Source organism: Pseudophryne corroboree, unplaced genomic scaffold (genome assembly GCF_028390025.1).
Source record: "Pseudophryne corroboree isolate aPseCor3 unplaced genomic scaffold, aPseCor3.hap2 scaffold_2070, whole genome shotgun sequence".
Taxonomy (NCBI): Eukaryota; Metazoa; Chordata; class Amphibia; order Anura; family Myobatrachidae; genus Pseudophryne; species Pseudophryne corroboree.
The window spans coordinates 27,939-44,999 of record NW_026968712.1 but is presented as its reverse complement, the minus strand read 5'-3'; the positions used below and the strand labels follow the sequence as shown (position 1 = coordinate 44,999).

At 35.7% G+C, this 17,061-nt stretch overlaps 8 non-coding genes across 8 annotated transcripts; all 8 read right to left on the bottom strand.

Annotated features, from left to right (window-relative positions):
• Positions 1-2,983: 2,983 nt before the first annotated feature.
• On the bottom strand, positions 2,984-3,076 carry TRNAI-UAU (transfer RNA isoleucine (anticodon UAU)). Its single transcript is given in 2 exon segments — positions 2,984-3,019; positions 3,039-3,076. It is a non-coding gene; the product is annotated as a tRNA-Ile (tRNA).
• Positions 3,077-4,778: 1,702 nt separating this feature from the next.
• On the bottom strand, positions 4,779-4,871 carry TRNAI-UAU (transfer RNA isoleucine (anticodon UAU)). The gene is given in 2 exon segments: positions 4,779-4,814; positions 4,834-4,871. It is a non-coding gene; the product is annotated as a tRNA-Ile (tRNA).
• An 801-nt stretch (positions 4,872-5,672) lies between these two features.
• Positions 5,673-5,765, bottom strand: TRNAI-UAU (transfer RNA isoleucine (anticodon UAU)). The gene is given in 2 exon segments: positions 5,673-5,708; positions 5,728-5,765. It is a non-coding gene; the product is annotated as a tRNA-Ile (tRNA).
• An 811-nt stretch (positions 5,766-6,576) lies between these two features.
• TRNAI-UAU (transfer RNA isoleucine (anticodon UAU)) lies at positions 6,577-6,669 on the bottom strand. Its single transcript is given in 2 exon segments — positions 6,577-6,612; positions 6,632-6,669. It is a non-coding gene; the product is annotated as a tRNA-Ile (tRNA).
• Positions 6,670-7,474: 805 nt separating this feature from the next.
• TRNAI-UAU (transfer RNA isoleucine (anticodon UAU)) lies at positions 7,475-7,567 on the bottom strand. The gene is given in 2 exon segments: positions 7,475-7,510; positions 7,530-7,567. It is a non-coding gene; the product is annotated as a tRNA-Ile (tRNA).
• A 2,612-nt stretch (positions 7,568-10,179) lies between these two features.
• TRNAI-UAU (transfer RNA isoleucine (anticodon UAU)) lies at positions 10,180-10,272 on the bottom strand. The gene is given in 2 exon segments: positions 10,180-10,215; positions 10,235-10,272. It is a non-coding gene; the product is annotated as a tRNA-Ile (tRNA).
• A 2,274-nt stretch (positions 10,273-12,546) lies between these two features.
• TRNAI-UAU (transfer RNA isoleucine (anticodon UAU)) lies at positions 12,547-12,639 on the bottom strand. The gene is given in 2 exon segments: positions 12,547-12,582; positions 12,602-12,639. It is a non-coding gene; the product is annotated as a tRNA-Ile (tRNA).
• Positions 12,640-13,450: 811 nt separating this feature from the next.
• TRNAI-UAU (transfer RNA isoleucine (anticodon UAU)) lies at positions 13,451-13,543 on the bottom strand. Its single transcript is given in 2 exon segments — positions 13,451-13,486; positions 13,506-13,543. It is a non-coding gene; the product is annotated as a tRNA-Ile (tRNA).
• Between the last annotated feature and the right edge of the window lie 3,518 nt (positions 13,544-17,061).

The following is a 17,061-nucleotide window of genomic DNA, read 5'->3' as shown; positions in this document are numbered from 1 at the left end:
GTCAGTATGGATTATCTTGCTATATTGCAGAAAATCAATTTGATGCAACTGCTTTACCAACAGTATGTTATTCTTTTCCATTGCTGTTTTGTTGGCTGACTGAAGGAAGATATGCAGTGCATTTGAACCAAAGCAGATGTGTGCTGACAACTTAAATGCACAGTCATGTTTGTGTGTTTTCTTTCTTTCTTCCATCCTTTGTAATATCATATTAAATATTAAGGCTACCAGTTTATAATCAATGACTAATGACATAAGAAAAGGAAAAAAAACAGAATACAAAGATTCTCCAGGTGAGGCTTGAACTTACAACCTCGGCATTGCTCAACAGATTCTGTCTTATAAGTACCGCGCGCTGACCAATTGCGCCACTGGAGCGCTTTGTAACATTGATTGGTTATGCTAGATGTGGATTTTATTCAATGCAATCAGTACAGTCATAAGAATTGAAAAAGAAAATCATTTTTGGTGATGAATGATGAGCAACAAAGGAACATGCATGCCAGATGGTACTTAAATAAGATGTCCACGGTGATAGAAAATGTTTAAAAAAAACAACAACAATGTTATCATAATAAATGTCATATTTTAGCTTCTGTGGTAATTTTTTGCAAGCTAAACACTGCAAGACTGTTTTACAGTCGAAGCAAGGATAAAATATCAATTCTAGTGATGAGACACTTGCTGTAATGACTTCCACCCCATATGGAACTTGGACCCCTGTCTTAGGAGGGCAGTGACTTATCCATTATGCCAGTGGTGCTTACTGATGTTCTTATTTAAGACTGTTAGGTTTTTAATAGTCAATTATTTATTTTTGAGGAAAAAGTGAAGCTGTTTACTGTGTTCTTTGCATTACCAAGTCCAGCAAGAAATGTGCTGGTACTATCCAGAGCTGTCAGTATGGATTATCATGCTATATTGCAGAAAATCAATTTGATGCAACTGCTTTACCAACAGTATGTTAATCTTTTCCATTGCTGTTTTGTTGGCTGACTGAAGGAAGATATGCAGTGCATTTGAACCAAAGCAGATGTGTGCTGACAACTTAAATGCACAATCATGTTTGTGTTTTTTCTTTCTTTCTTCCATCCTTTGTAATATCATATTAAATATTAAGGTAGCAGTTTATAATCAATGACTAATGACATAAGAAAAGGAAAAAAAAACAGTATACAAAGATGCTCCAGGTGAGGCTTGAACTCACAACCGCGGCATTGCTCAACAGATACTGTCTTATAACTACCGCACGCTGACCAATTGAGTCACTGGAGCACTTTGCAGCATTAATTGGTTATGGTAGATGTGGATTTTATTTAATACAATCAGTACAGTCATAAGAATTGAAAAAGAAAATCATTTTTGGTGATGAATGATGAGCAACAAAGAAACATGCATGCCAGATGGCACTTGAATAAGCTGTCCACGGTGGTAGAAAAGGTTTAAAAAACAACAACAACAATGTTATCATAATTAATGTCATATTTTAGCTTCTGTGGTCATTTTTTACAAGCTAAACACTGCAAGACTGTTTTACAGTTGAAGCAAGGATAAAATATCAACTCTAGTGATGAGACACTTGCTGTAATGACTTCCAACTCAGAAGGGACTTAAACTTACAACCACTGGCTTAGGAGAACAGTGCCTTATCCATTATGCCAGTGTTTCTTACTGATGTCCTTATTTAAGACTGATAGGTTTTTAATAGTCAATTATTTATTTTTGAAAAAAAGTGAAGCTGTTTACTGTGTTCTTTGCATTACCAAGTCCAGCAAGAAATGTGCTGGTACTATCCAGAGCTGTCAGTATGGATTATTATGCTATATTGCAGAAAATCAATTTGATGCAACTGCTTTACCAACAGTATGTTAATCTTTTCCATTGCTGTTTTGTTGGCTGACTGAAGGAAGATATGCAGTGCATTTGAACCAAAGCAGATGTGTGCTGACAACTTAAATGCACAATCATGTTTGTGTTTTTTCTTTCTTTCTTCCATCCTTTGTAATATCATATTAAATATTAAGGTAGCAGTTTATAATCAATGACTTATGACATAAGAAAAGGAAAAAAAACAGTATACAAAGATACTCCAGGTGAGGCTTGAACTCACAACCTCGGCATTGCTCAACAGATACTGTCTTATAAGTTTCGCGCGCTGACCAATTGCGCCACTGGAGCACTTTGCAGCATTAATTGGTTATGCTAGATGTGGATTTTATTCAATACAATCAGTACAGTCATAAGAATTGAAAAAGAAAATCATTTTTGGTGATGAATGATGAGCAACAAAAGAACATGCATGCCAGATGGCACTTGAATAAGCTGTCCACGGTGATAGAAAAGGTTTAAAAAACAACAACAACAATGTTATCATAATAAATGTCATATTTTAGCTTCTGTGGTCATTTTTTACAAGCTAAACACTGCAAGACTGTTTTACAGTTGAAGCAAGGATAAAATATCAACTCTAGTGATGAGACACTTGCTGTAATGACTTCCAACTCAGACGGGACTTAAACCCACAACCACTGGCTTAGGAGAACAGTGCCTTATCCATTATGCCAGTGGTGCTTACTGAAGTCCTTATTTAAGACTGATAGGGTTTTAATAGTCAATTATTTATTTAAAAAAAAAATTTGAAGCTGTTTACTGTGTTCTTTGCATTACCAAGTCCAGCAAGAAATGTGCTGGTACTATCCAGAGCTGTCAGTATGGATTATCTTGCTATATTGCAGAAAATCAATTTGATGCAACTGCTTTACCAACAGTATGTTATTCTTTTCCATTGCTGTTTTGTTGGCTGACTGAAGGAAGATATGCAGTGCATTTGAACCAAAGCAGATGTGTGCTGACAACTTAAATGCACAATCATGTTTGTGTGTTTTCTTTCTTTCTTCCATCCTTTGTAATATCATATTAAATATGAAGGCTACCAGTTTATAATCAATGACATAAGATAAGGAAAAAAAACAGTATACAAAGATTCTCCAGGTGAGGCTTGAACTCACAACCTCGGCATTGCTCAACAGATACTGTCTTATAAGTACCGCGCGCTGACCAATTGCGCCACTGGAGCGCTTTGCAACATTGTTTGGTTATGCTAGATGTGGATTTTATTCAATGCAATCAGTACAGTCATAAGAATTGGAAAAAAAAATCATTTTTGGTGATGAATGATGAGCAACAAAGGAACATGCATGCCAGATTGTACTTAAATAAGCTGTCCACAGTGATAGAAAATGTTTAAAAAAAACAACAACAATGTTATCATAATAAATGTCATATTTTAGCTTCTGTGGTCATTTTTTGCAAGCTAAACACTGCAAGACTGTTTTACAGTTGAAGCAAGGATAACATATCAACTCTAGTGATGAGACACTTGCTGTAATGACTTCCACCCCATATGGAACTTGGACCCCCTGTCTTAGGAGGGCAGTGACTTATCCATTATGCCAGTGGTGCTTACTGATGTTCTTATTTAAGACTGTTAGGTTTTTAATAGTCAATTATTTATTTTTGAGGAAAATGTGAAGCTGTTTACTGTGTTCTTTGCATTACCAAGTACAGCAAGAAATGTGCTGGTACTATTCAGAGCTGTCAGTATGGATTATCATGCTATATTGCAGAAAATCAATTTGATGCAACTGCTTTACCAACAGTATGTTATTCTTTTCCATTGCTGTTTTGTTGGCTGACTGAAGGAAGATATGCAGTGCATTTGAACCAAAGCAGATGTGTGCTGACAACTTAAATGCACAATCATGTTTGTGTGTTTTCTTTCTTTCTTCCATCCTTTGTAATATCATATTAAATATTAAGGCTACCAGTTTATAATCAATGACTAATGACATAAGATAAGGAAAAAAAACAGTATACAAAGATTCTCCAGGTGAGGCTTGAACTCACAACCGCGGCATTGCTCAACAGATACTGTCTTATAAGTACCGCGCGCTGACCAATTGCGCCACTGGAGCGCTTTGCAACATTGTTTGGTTATGCTAGATGTGGATTTTATTCAATGCAATCAGTACAGTCATAAGAATTGAAAAAAAAAAATCATTTTTGGTGATGAATGATGAGCAACAAAGGAACATGCATGCCAGATTGTACTTAAATAAGCTGTCCACAGTGATAGAAAATGTTTAAAAAAAACAACAACAATGTTATCATAATAAATGTCATATTTTAGCTTCTGTGGTCATTTTTTGCAAGCTAAACACTGCAAGACTGTTTTACAGTTGAAGCAAGGATAAAATATCAACTCTAGTGATGAGACACTTGCTGTAATGACTTCCACCCCATATGGAACTTGGACCCCCTGTCTTAGGAGGGCAGTGACTTATCCATTATGCCAGTGGTGCTTACTGATGTTCTTATTTAAGACTGTTAGGTTTTTAATAGTCAATTATTTATTTTTGAGGAAAAAGTGAAGCTGTTTACTGTGTTCTTTGCATTACCAAGTACAGCAAGAAATGTGCTGGTACTATTCAGAGCTGTCAGTATGGATTATCATGCTATATTGCAGAAAATCAATTTGATGCAACTGCTTTACCAATAGTATGTTAATCTTTTCCATTGCTGTTTTGTTGGCTGACTGAAGGAAGATATGCAGTGCATTTGAACCAAAGCAGATGTGTGCTGACAACTTAAATGCACAATCATGTTTGTGTTTTTGCTTTCTTTCTTCCATCCTTTGTAATATCATATTAAATATTAAGGTAGCAGTTTATAATCAATGACTTATGACATAAGAAAAGGAAAAAAACAGTATACAAAGATGCTCCAGGTGAGGTTTGAACTCACAACCTCGGCATTGCTCAACAGATACTGTCTTATAAGTACCGCGCGCTGACCAATTGCGCCACTGGAGCTCTTTGCAGCATTAATTGGTTATGCTAGATGTGGATTTTATTCAATACAATCAGTACAGTCATAAGAATTGAAAAAGAAAATCATTTTTGGTGATGAATGATGAGCAACAAAGGAACATGCATGCCAGATGGCACTTGAATAAGCTGTCCACTGTGATAGAAAAGGTTTAAAAAACAACAACAATGTTATCATAATTAATGTCATATTTTAGCTTCTGTGGTCATTTTTTACAAGCTAAACACTGCAAGACTGTTTTACAGTTGAAGCAAGGATAAAATATCAACTCTAGTGATGAGACACTTGCTGTAATGACTTCCACCCCATATAGGACTTGGACCCCCTGGCTTACGAGGGCAGTGACTTATCCATTATGGCAGTGGTACTTACTGATGTTCTTATTTAAGACTGTTAGGTTTTTAATAGTCAATTATTTATTTTTGAGGAAAAAGTGAAGCTGTTTACTGTGTTCTTTGCATTACCAAGTCCAGCAAGAAATGTGCTGGTACTATCCAGAGCTGTCAGTATGGATTATCATGCTATATTGCAGAAAATCAATTTGATGCAACTGCTTTACCAACAGTATGTTAATCTTTTCCATTGCTGTTTTGTTGGCTGACTGAAGGAAGATATGCAGTGCATTTGAACCAAAGCAGATGTGTGCTGACAACTTAAATGCACTATCATGTTTGTGTTTTTTCTTTCTTTCTTCCATCCTTTGTAATATCATATTAAATATTAAGGTAGCAGTTTATAATCAATGACTAATGACATAAGAAAAGGAAAAAAACAGTATACAAAGTTGCTCCAGGTGAGGCTTGAACTCACAACCTCAGCATTGCTCAACAGATACTGTCTTATAAGTACCACGCGCTGACCAATTGCGCCACTGGAGCACTTTGCAGCATTGATTGGTTATGCTAGATGTGGATTTTATTTAATACAATCAGTACAGTCATAAGAATTGGGAAAAAAAAATCATTTTTGGTAATGAATGATGAGCAACAAAGGAACATGCATGCCAGATGGCACTTGAATAAGCTGTCCACGGTGATAGAAAAGGTTTAAAAAACAACAACAACAATGTTATCATAATTAATGTCATATTTTAGCTTCTGTGGTCACTTTTTACAAGCTAAACACTGCAAGACTGTTTTACAGTTGAAGCAAGGATAAAATATCAACTCTAGCGATGAGACACTTGCTGTAATGACTTCCAACTCAGACGGGACTTAAACCCACAACCACTGGCTTAGGAGAACAGTGCCTTATCCATTATGCCAGTGGTGCTTACTGATGCCCTTATTTAAGACTGATAGGTTTTTAATAGTCAATTATTTATTTTTTGAAAAAATATGAAGCTGTTTACTGTGTTCTTTGCATTACCAAGTCCAGCAAGTAATGTGCTGGTACTATCCAGAGCTGTCAGTATGGATTATCATGCTATATTGCAGAAAATCAATTTGAGGCAACTGCTTTACCAACAGTATGTTAATCTTTTCCATTGCTGTTTTGTTGGCTGACTGAAGGAAGATATGCAGTGCATTTGAACCAAAGCAGATGTGTGCTGACAACTTAAATGCACTAACATGTTTGTGTTTTTTCTTTCTTTCTTCCATCCTTTGTAATATCATATTAAATATTAAGGTAGCAGTTTATAATCAATGACTAATGACATAAGAAAAGGAAAAAAACAGTATACAAAGTTGCTCCAGGTGAGGCTTGAACTCACAACCTCAGCATTGCTCAACAGATACTGTCTTATAAGTACCACGCGCTGACCAATTGCGCCACTGGAGCACTTTGCAGCATTGATTGGTTATGCTAGATGTGGATTTTATTTAATACAATCAGTACAGTCATAAGAATTGGGAAAAAAAAATCATTTTTGGTAATGAATGATGAGCAACAAAGGAACATGCATGCCAGATGGCACTTGAATAAGCTGTCCACGGTAATAGAAAAGGTTTAAAAAACAACAACAACAATGTTATCATAATTAATGTCATATTTTAGCTTCTGTGGTCATTTTTTACAAGCTAAACAATGCAAGACTGTTTTACAGTTGAAGCAAGGATAAAATATCAACTGTAGTGATGAGACACTTGCTGTAATGACTTCCACCCCATATAGGACTTGGACCCTCTGGCTTACGAGGGCAGTGACTTATCCATTATGGCAGTGGTACTTACTGATGTTCTTATTTAAGACTGTTAGGTTTTTAATAGTCAATTATTTATTTTTGAGGAAAAAGTGAAGCTGTTTACTGTGTTCTTTGCATTACCAAGTCCAGCAAGAAATGTGCTGGTACTATCCAGAGCTGTCAGTATGGATTATCATGCTATATTGCAGAAAATCAATTTGATGCAACTGCTTTACCAACAGTATGTTAATCTTTTCCATTGCTGTTTTGTTGGCTGACTGAAGGAAGATATGCAGTGCATTTGAACCAAAGCAGATGTGTGCTGACAAGTTAAATGCACAATCATGTTTGTGTTTTTTCTTTCTTTCTTCCATCCTTTGTAATATCATATTAAATATTAAGGTAGCAGTTTATAATCAATGACTAATGACATAAGAAAAGGAAAAAAACAGTATACAAAGATGCTCCAGGTGAGGCTTGAACTCACAACCTCAGCATTGCTCAACAGATACTGTCTTATAAGTACCGCGCGCTTACCAATTGCGCCACTGGAGCACTTTGCAGCGTTAATTGGTTATGCTAGATGTGGATTTTATTCAATACAATCAGTACAACCATAAGAATTGAAAATGAAAATCATTTTCGGTGATGAATGATGAGCAACAAAGGAACATGCATGCTAGAAGCACTTGAATAAGCTGTCCACGGTGATAGAAAAGGTTTAAAAAACAACAACAACAATGTTATCATAATTAATGTCATATTTTAGCTTCTGTGGTCACTTTTTACAAGCTAAACACTGCAAGACTGTTTTACAGTTGAAGCAAGGATAAAATATCAACTCTACTGATGAGACACTTGCTGTAATGACTTCCAACTCAGACAGGACTTAAACCCACAACCACTGGATTAGGAGTACAGTGCCTTATCCATTATGCCAGTGGTGCTTACTGATGTCCTTATTTAAGACTGATAGGTTTTTAATAGTCAATTATTTATTTTTGAAAAAAAATTGAAGCTGTTTACTGTGTTCTTTGCATTACCAAGTCCAGCAAGAAATGTGCAGGTACTATCCAGAGCTGTCAGTATGGATTATCATGCTATATTGCAGAAAATCAATTTGATGCAACTGCTTTACCAACAGTATGTTATTCTTTTCCATTGCTGTTTTGTTGGCTGACTGAAGGAAGATATGCAGTGCATTTGAACCAAAGCAGATGTGTGCTGACAACTTAAATGCACAATCACGTTTGTGTTTTTTCTTTCTTTCTTCCATCCTTTGTAATATCATATTAAATATTAAGGTAGCAGTTTATAATCAATGACTAATGACATAAGAAAAGGAAAAAAAAACAGTATACAAAGATGCTCCAGGTGAGGCTTGAACTCACAACCTCGGCATTGCTCAACAGATACTGTCTTATAAGTACCTCGTGCTGACCAATTGCGCCACTGGAGCTCTTTGCAGCATTAATTGGTTATGCTAGATGTGGATTTTATTCAATACAATCAGTACAGTCATAAGAATTGAAAAAGAAAATAATTTTTGGTGATGAATGATGAGCAACAAAGGAACATGCATGCCAGATGGCACTTGAATAAGCTGTCCACGGTGATAGAAAAGGTTTAAAAAACAACAACAACAATGTTATCATAATTAATGTCATATTTTAGCTTCTGTGGTCACTTTTTACAAGCTAAACACTGCAAGACTGTTTTACAGTTGAAGCAAGGATAAAATATCAACTCTAGCGATGAGACACTTGCTGTAATGACTTCCAACTCAGACGGGACTTAAACCCACAACCACTGGCTTAGGAGAACAGTGCCTTATCCATTATGCCAGTGGTGCTTACTGATGCCCTTATTTAAGACTGATAGGTTTTTAATAGTCAATTATTTATTTTTTGAAAAAATATGAAGCTGTTTACTGTGTTCTTTGCATTACCAAGTCCAGCAAGTAATGTGCTGGTACTATCCAGAGCTGTCAGTATGGATTATCATGCTATATTGCAGAAAATCAATTTGAGGCAACTGCTTTACCAACAGTATGTTAATCTTTTCCATTGCTGTTTTGTTGGCTGACTGAAGGAAGATATGCAGTGCATTTGAACCAAAGCAGATGTGTGCTGACAACTTAAATGCACTAACATGTTTGTGTTTTTTCTTTCTTTCTTCCATCCTTTGTAATATCATATTAAATATTAAGGTAGCAGTTTATAATCAATGACTAATGACATAAGAAAAGGAAAAAAACAGTATACAAAGTTGCTCCAGTTGAGGCTTGAACTCACAACCTCAGCATTGCTCAACAGATACTGTCTTATAAGTACCACGCGCTGACCAATTGCGCCACTGGAGCACTTTGCAGCATTGATTGGTTATGCTAGATGTGGATTTTATTTAATACAATCAGTACAGTCATAAGAATTGGGAAAAAAAAATCATTTTTGGTAATGAATGATGAGCAACAAAGGAACATGCATGCCAGATGGCACTTGAATAAGCTGTCCACGGTAATAGAAAAGGTTTAAAAAACAACAACAACAATGTTATCATAATTAATGTCATATTTTAGCTTCTGTGGTCATTTTTTACAAGCTAAACAATGCAAGACTGTTTTACAGTTGAAGCAAGGATAAAATATCAACTGTAGTGATGAGACACTTGCTGTAATGACTTCCACCCCATATAGGACTTGGACCCTCTGGCTTACGAGGGCAGTGACTTATCCATTATGGCAGTGGTACTTACTGATGTTCTTATTTAAGACTGTTAGGTTTTTAATAGTCAATTATTTATTTTTGAGGAAAAAGTGAAGCTGTTTACTGTGTTCTTTGCATTACCAAGTCCAGCAAGAAATGTGCTGGTACTATCCAGAGCTGTCAGTATGGATTATCATGCTATATTGCAGAAAATCAATTTGATGCAACTGCTTTACCAACAGTATGTTAATCTTTTCCATTGCTGTTTTGTTGGCTGACTGAAGGAAGATATGCAGTGCATTTGAACCAAAGCAGATGTGTGCTGACAAGTTAAATGCACAATCATGTTTGTGTTTTTTCTTTCTTTCTTCCATCCTTTGTAATATCATATTAAATATTAAGGTAGCAGTTTATAATCAATGACTAATGACATAAGAAAAGGAAAAAAACAGTATACAAAGATGCTCCAGGTGAGGCTTGAACTCACAACCTCAGCATTGCTCAACAGATACTGTCTTATAAGTACCGCGCGCTTACCAATTGCGCCACTGGAGCACTTTGCAGCGTTAATTGGTTATGCTAGATGTGGATTTTATTCAATACAATCAGTACAACCATAAGAATTGAAAATGAAAATCATTTTCGGTGATGAATGATGAGCAACAAAGGAACATGCATGCTAGAAGCACTTGAATAAGCTGTCCACGGTGATAGAAAAGGTTTAAAAAACAACAACAACAATGTTATCATAATTAATGTCATATTTTAGCTTCTGTGGTCACTTTTTACAAGCTAAACACTGCAAGACTGTTTTACAGTTGAAGCAAGGATAAAATATCAACTCTACTGATGAGACACTTGCTGTAATGACTTCCAACTCAGACGGGACTTAAACCCACAACCACTGGATTAGGAGTACAGTGCCTTATCCATTATGCCAGTGGTGCTTACTGATGTCCTTATTTAAGACTGATAGGTTTTTAATAGTCAATTATTTATTTTTGAAAAAAAATTGAAGCTGTTTACTGTGTTCTTTGCATTACCAAGTCCAGCAAGAAATGTGCAGGTACTATCCAGAGCTGTCAGTATGGATTATCATGCTATATTGCAGAAAATCAATTTGATGCAACTGCTTTACCAACAGTATGTTATTCTTTTCCATTGCTGTTTTGTTGGCTGACTGAAGGAAGATATGCAGTGCATTTGAACCAAAGCAGATGTGTGCTGACAACTTAAATGCACAATCATGTTTGTGTTTTTTCTTTCTTTCTTCCATCCTTTGTAATATCATATTAAATATTAAGGTAGCAGTTTATAATCAATGACTAATGACATAAGAAAAGGAAAAAAAAACAGTATACAAAGATGCTCCAGGTGAGGCTTGAACTCACAACCTCGGCATTGCTCAACAGATACTGTCTTATAAGTACCTCGTGCTGACCAATTGCGCCACTGGAGCTCTTTGCAGCATTAATTGGTTATGCTAGATGTGGATTTTATTCAATACAATCAGTACAGTCATAAGAATTGAAAAAGAAAATAATTTTTGGTGATGAATGATGAGCAACAAAGGAACATGCATGCCAGATGGCACTTGAATAAGCTGTCCACAGTGATAGAAAAGGTTTAAAAAACAACAACAACAATGTTATCATAATTAATGTCATATTTTAGCTTCTGTGGTCACTTTTTACAAGCTAAACACTGCAAGACTGTTTTACAGTTGAAGCAAGGATAAAATATCAACTCTAGCGATGAGACACTTGCTGTAATGACTTCCAACTCAGACGGGACTTAAACCCACAACCACTGGCTTAGGAGAACAGTGCCTTATCCATTATGCCAGTGGTGCTTACTGATGCCCTTATTTAAGACTGATAGGTTTTTAATAGTCAATTATTTATTTTTTGAAAAAATATGAAGCTGTTTACTGTGTTCTTTGCATTACCAAGTCCAGCAAGTAATGTGCTGGTACTATCCAGAGCTGTCAGTATGGATTATCATGCTATATTGCAGAAAATCAATTTGATGCAACTGCTTTACCAACAGTATGTTAATCTTTTCCATTGCTGTTTTGTTGGGAAAAAAAAGAATTGGGAAAAAAAAATCATTTTTGGTAATGAATGATGAGCAACAAAGGAACATGCATGCCAGATGGCACTTGAATAAGCTGTCCACGGTGATAGAAAAGGTTTAAAAAACAACAACAACAATGTTATCATAATTAATGTCATATTTTAGCTTCTGTGGTCATTTTTTACAAGCTAAACAATGCAAGACTGTTTTACAGTTGAAGCAAGGATAAAATATCAACTGTAGTGATGAGACACTTGCTGTAATGACTTCCACCCCATATAGGACTTGGACCCTCTGGCTTACGAGGGCAGTGACTTATCCATTATGGCAGTGGTACTTACTGATGTTCTTATTTAAGACTGTTAGGTTTTTAATAGTCAATTATTTATTTTTGAGGAAAAAGTGAAGCTGTTTACTGTGTTCTTTGCATTACCAAGTCCAGCAAGAAATGTGCTGGTACTATCCAGAGCTGTCAGTATGGATTATCATGCTATATTGCAGAAAATCAATTTGATGCAACTGCTTTACCAACAGTATGTTAATCTTTTCCATTGCTGTTTTGTTGGCTGACTGAAGGAAGATATGCAGTGCATTTGAACCAAAGCAGATGTGTGCTGACAAGTTAAATGCACAATCATTTTGTGTTTTTTCTTTCTTTCTTCCATCCTTTGTAATATCATATTAAATATTAAGGTAGCAGTTTATAATCAATGACTAATGACATAAGAAAAGGAAAAAAACAGTATACAAAGATGCTCCAGGTGAGGCTTGAACTCACAACCTCAGCATTGCTCAACAGATACTGTCTTATAAGTACCGCGCGCTTACCAATTGCGCCACTGGAGCACTTTGCAGCGTTAATTGGTTATGCTAGATGTGGATTTTATTCAATACAATCAGTACAACCATAAGAATTGAAAATGAAAATCATTTTCGGTGATGAATGATGAGCAACAAAGGAACATGCATGCTAGAAGCACTTGAATAAGCTGTCCACGGTGATAGAAAAGGTTTAAAAAACAACAACAACAATGTTATCATAATTAATGTCATATTTTAGCTTCTGTGGTCACTTTTTACAAGCTAAACACTGCAAGACTGTTTTACAGTTGAAGCAAGGATAAAATATCAACTCTACTAATGAGACACTTGCTGTAATGACTTCCAACTCAGACGGGACTTAAACCCACAACCACTGGATTAGGAGTACAGTGCCTTATCCATTATGCCAGTGGTGCTTACTGATGTCCTTATTTAAGACTGATAGGTTTTTAATAGTCAATTATTTATTTTTGAAAAAAAATTGAAGCTGTTTACTGTGTTCTTTGCATTACCAAGTCCAGCAAGAAATGTGCAGGTACTATCCAGAGCTGTCAGTATGGATTATCATGCTATATTGCAGAAAATCAATTTGATGCAACTGCTTTACCAACAGTATGTTATTCTTTTCCATTGCTGTTTTGTTGGCTGACTGAAGGAAGATATGCAGTGCATTTGAACCAAAGCAGATGTGTGCTGACAACTTAAATGCACAATCATGTTTGTGTTTTTTCTTTCTTTCTTCCATCCTTTGTAATATCATATTAAATATTAAGGTAGCAGTTTATAATCAATGACTAATGACATAAGAAAAGGAAAAAAAAACAGTATACAAAGATGCTCCAGGTGAGGCTTGAACTCACAATCTCGGCATTGCTCAATGGATACTGTCTTATAAGTACCGCGCGCTGACCAATTGCGCCACTGGAGCGCTTTGCAACATTGATTGGTTATGCTAGATGTGGATTTTATTCAATGCAATCAGTACAGTCATAAGAATTGAAAAAGAAAATCATTTTTGGTGATAAATGATGAGCAACAAAGGAATATGCATGCCAGATGGTACTTAAATAAGATGTCCACGGTGATAGAAAATGTTTAAAAAAAACAACAACAATGTTATCATAATAAATGTCATATTTTAGCTTCTGTGGTCATTTTTTGCAAGCTAAACACTGCAAGACTGTTTTACAGTCGAAGCAAGGATAAAATATCAATTCTAGTGATGAGACACTTGCTGTAATGACTTCCACCCCATATGGAACTTGGACCCCTGTCTTAGGAGGGCAGTGACTTATCCATTATGCCAGTGGTGCTTACTGATGTTCTTATTTAAGACTGTTAGGTTTTTAATAGTCAATTATTTATTTTTGAGGAAAAAGTGAAGCTGTTTACTGTGTTCTTTGCATTAACAAGTCCAGCAATAAATGTGCTGTTACTATCCAGAGCTGTCAGTATGGATTATCATGCTATATTGCAGAAAATCAATTTGATGCAACTGCTTTACCAACAGTATGTTAATCTTTTCCATTGCTGTTTTGTTGGCTGACTGAAGGAAGATATGCAGTGCATTTGAACCAAAGCAGATGTGTGCTGACAACTTAAATGCACAATCATGTTTGTGTTTTTTCTTTCTTTCTTCCATCCTTTGTAATATCATATTAAATATTAAGGTAGCAGTTTATAATCAATGACTAATGACATAAGAAAAGGAAAAAAAAACAGTATACAAAGATGCTCCAGGTGAGGCTTGAACTCACAACCTCGGCATTGCTCAACAGATACTGTCTTATAAGTTCCGCACGCTGACCAATTGCGCCACTGGAGCACTTTGCAGCATTAATTGGTTATGCTAGATGTGGATTTTATTCAATACAATCAGTACAGTCATAAGAATTGAAAAAGAAAATAATTTTTGGTGATGAATGATGATCAACAAAGAAACATGCATGCCAGATGGCACTTGAATAAGCTGTCCACGGTGATAGAAAAGGTTTAAAAAACAACAACAACAACAACAACAATGTTATCATAATTAATGACATATTTTAGCTTCTGTGGTCATTTTTTACAAGCTAAACACTGCAAGACTGTTTTACAGTTGAAGCAAGGATAAAATATCAACTCAAGTGATAAGACAATTGCTGTAATGACTTCCAACTCAGACAGGACTTAAACCCACAACCACTGGCTTAGGAGAACAGTGCCTTATCCATTATGCCAGTGGTGCTTACTGATGTCCTTATGTAAGACTGATAGGTTTTTAATAGTCAATTATTTATTTTTGAAAAAAAGTGAAGCTGTTTACTGTGTTCTTTGCATTACCAAGTCCAGCAAGAAATGTGCTGGTACTATCCAGAGCTGTCAGTATGGATTATTATGCTATATTGCAGAAAATCAATTTGATGCAACTGCTTTCCCAACAGTATGTTAATCTTTTCCATTGCTGTTTTGTTGGCTGACTGAAGGAAGATATGCAGTGCATTTGAACCAAAGCAGATGTTAAATATTAATTTAATCAATGACTAATGACATAAGAAAAGGTAAAAAAAAAATGGATAGAAAGATGCTCCAGGTGAGGCTTGAACTCACAACCTCAGCATTGCTCAACAGATACTGTCTTATAAGTACCGCGTGCTGACCAATTGCGCCACTAGAGCACTTTGCAGTGTTAATTGGTTATGCTAGATGTGGATTTTATTCAATACAATCAGTACAGTCATAAGAATTGAAAAAGAAAATCATTTTTGGTGATGAATGATGAGCAACAAAGGAACATGCATGCCAGATGGCACTTGAATAAGCTGTCCATGGTGATAGAAAAGGTTTAAAAAACAACAACAACAATGTTATCATAATTAATGTCATATTTTAGCTTCTGTGGTCATTTTTTACAAGCTAAACACTGCAAGACTGTTTTACAGTTAAAGCAAGGATAAAATATCAACTCTAGTGATGAGACATTTGCTGTAATGACTTCCAACTCAGACGGGACTTAAACCCACAACCACTGGCTTAGGAGAACAGTGCCTTATCCATTATGCCAGTGGTGCTTACTGATGTCCTTATTTAAGACTGATAGGTTTTTAATAGTCAATTATTTATTTTTGAAAAAAAGTGAAGCTGTTTACTGTGTTCTTTGCATTACCAAGTCCAGCAAGAAATGTGCTGGTACTATCCAGAGCTGTCAGTATGGATTATCATGCTATATTGCAGAAAATCAATTTGATGCAACTGCTTTACCAATAGTATGTTAATCTTTTCCATTGCTGTTTTGTTGGCTGACTGAAGGAAGATATGCAGTGCATTTGAACCAAAGCAGATGTTAAATATTAATTTAATCAATGACTAATGACATAAGAAAAGGAAAAAAAACAGGATAAAAAGATGCTCCAGGTGAGGCTTGAACTCACAACCTCTGCATTGCTCAACAGACACTGTCTTATAAGAACCGCGCGCTGACCAATTGCGCCACTGGAACACTTTGCAGCATTAATTGGTTATGCTAGATGTGGATTTTATTCAATACAATCAGTACAGTCATAAGAATTGAAAAAGAAAATAATTTTTGGTGATGAATGATGAGCAACAAAGGAACATGCATGCCAGATGGCACTTGAATAAGCTGTCCACAGTGATAGAAAAGGTTTAAAAAACAACAACAACAATGTTATCATAATTAATGTCATATTTTAGCTTCTGTGGTCACTTTTTACAAGCTAAACACTGCAAGACTGTTTTACAGTTGAAGCAAGGATAAAATATCAACTCTAGCGATGAGACACTTGCTGTAATGACTTCCAACTCAGACGGGACTTAAACCCACAACCACTGGCTTAGGAGAACAGTGCCTTATCCATTATGCCAGTGGTGCTTACTGATGCCCTTATTTAAGACTGATAGGTTTTTAATAGTCAATTATTTATTTTTTGAAAAAATATGAAGCTGTTTACTGTGTTCTTTGCATTACCAAGTCCAGCAAGTAATGTGCTGGTACTATCCAGAGCTGTCAGTATGGATTATCATGCTATATTGCAGAAAATCAATTTGATGCAACTGCTTTACCAACAGTATGTTAATCTTTTCCATTGCTGTTTTGTTGGGAAAAAAAAGAATTGGGAAAAAAAAATCATTTTTGGTAATGAATGATGAGCAACAAAGGAACATGCATGCCAGATGGCACTTGAATAAGCTGTCCACGGTGATAGAAAAGGTTTAAAAAACAACAACAACAATGTTATCATAATTAATGTCATATTTTAGCTTCTGTGGTCATTTTTTACAAGCTAAACAATGCAAGACTGTTTTACAGTTGAAGCAAGGATAAAATATCAACTGTAGTGATGAGACACTTGCTGTAATGACTTCCACCCCATATAGGACTTGGACCCTCTGGCTTACGAGGGCAGTGACTTATCCATTATGGCAGTGGTACTTACTGATGTTCTT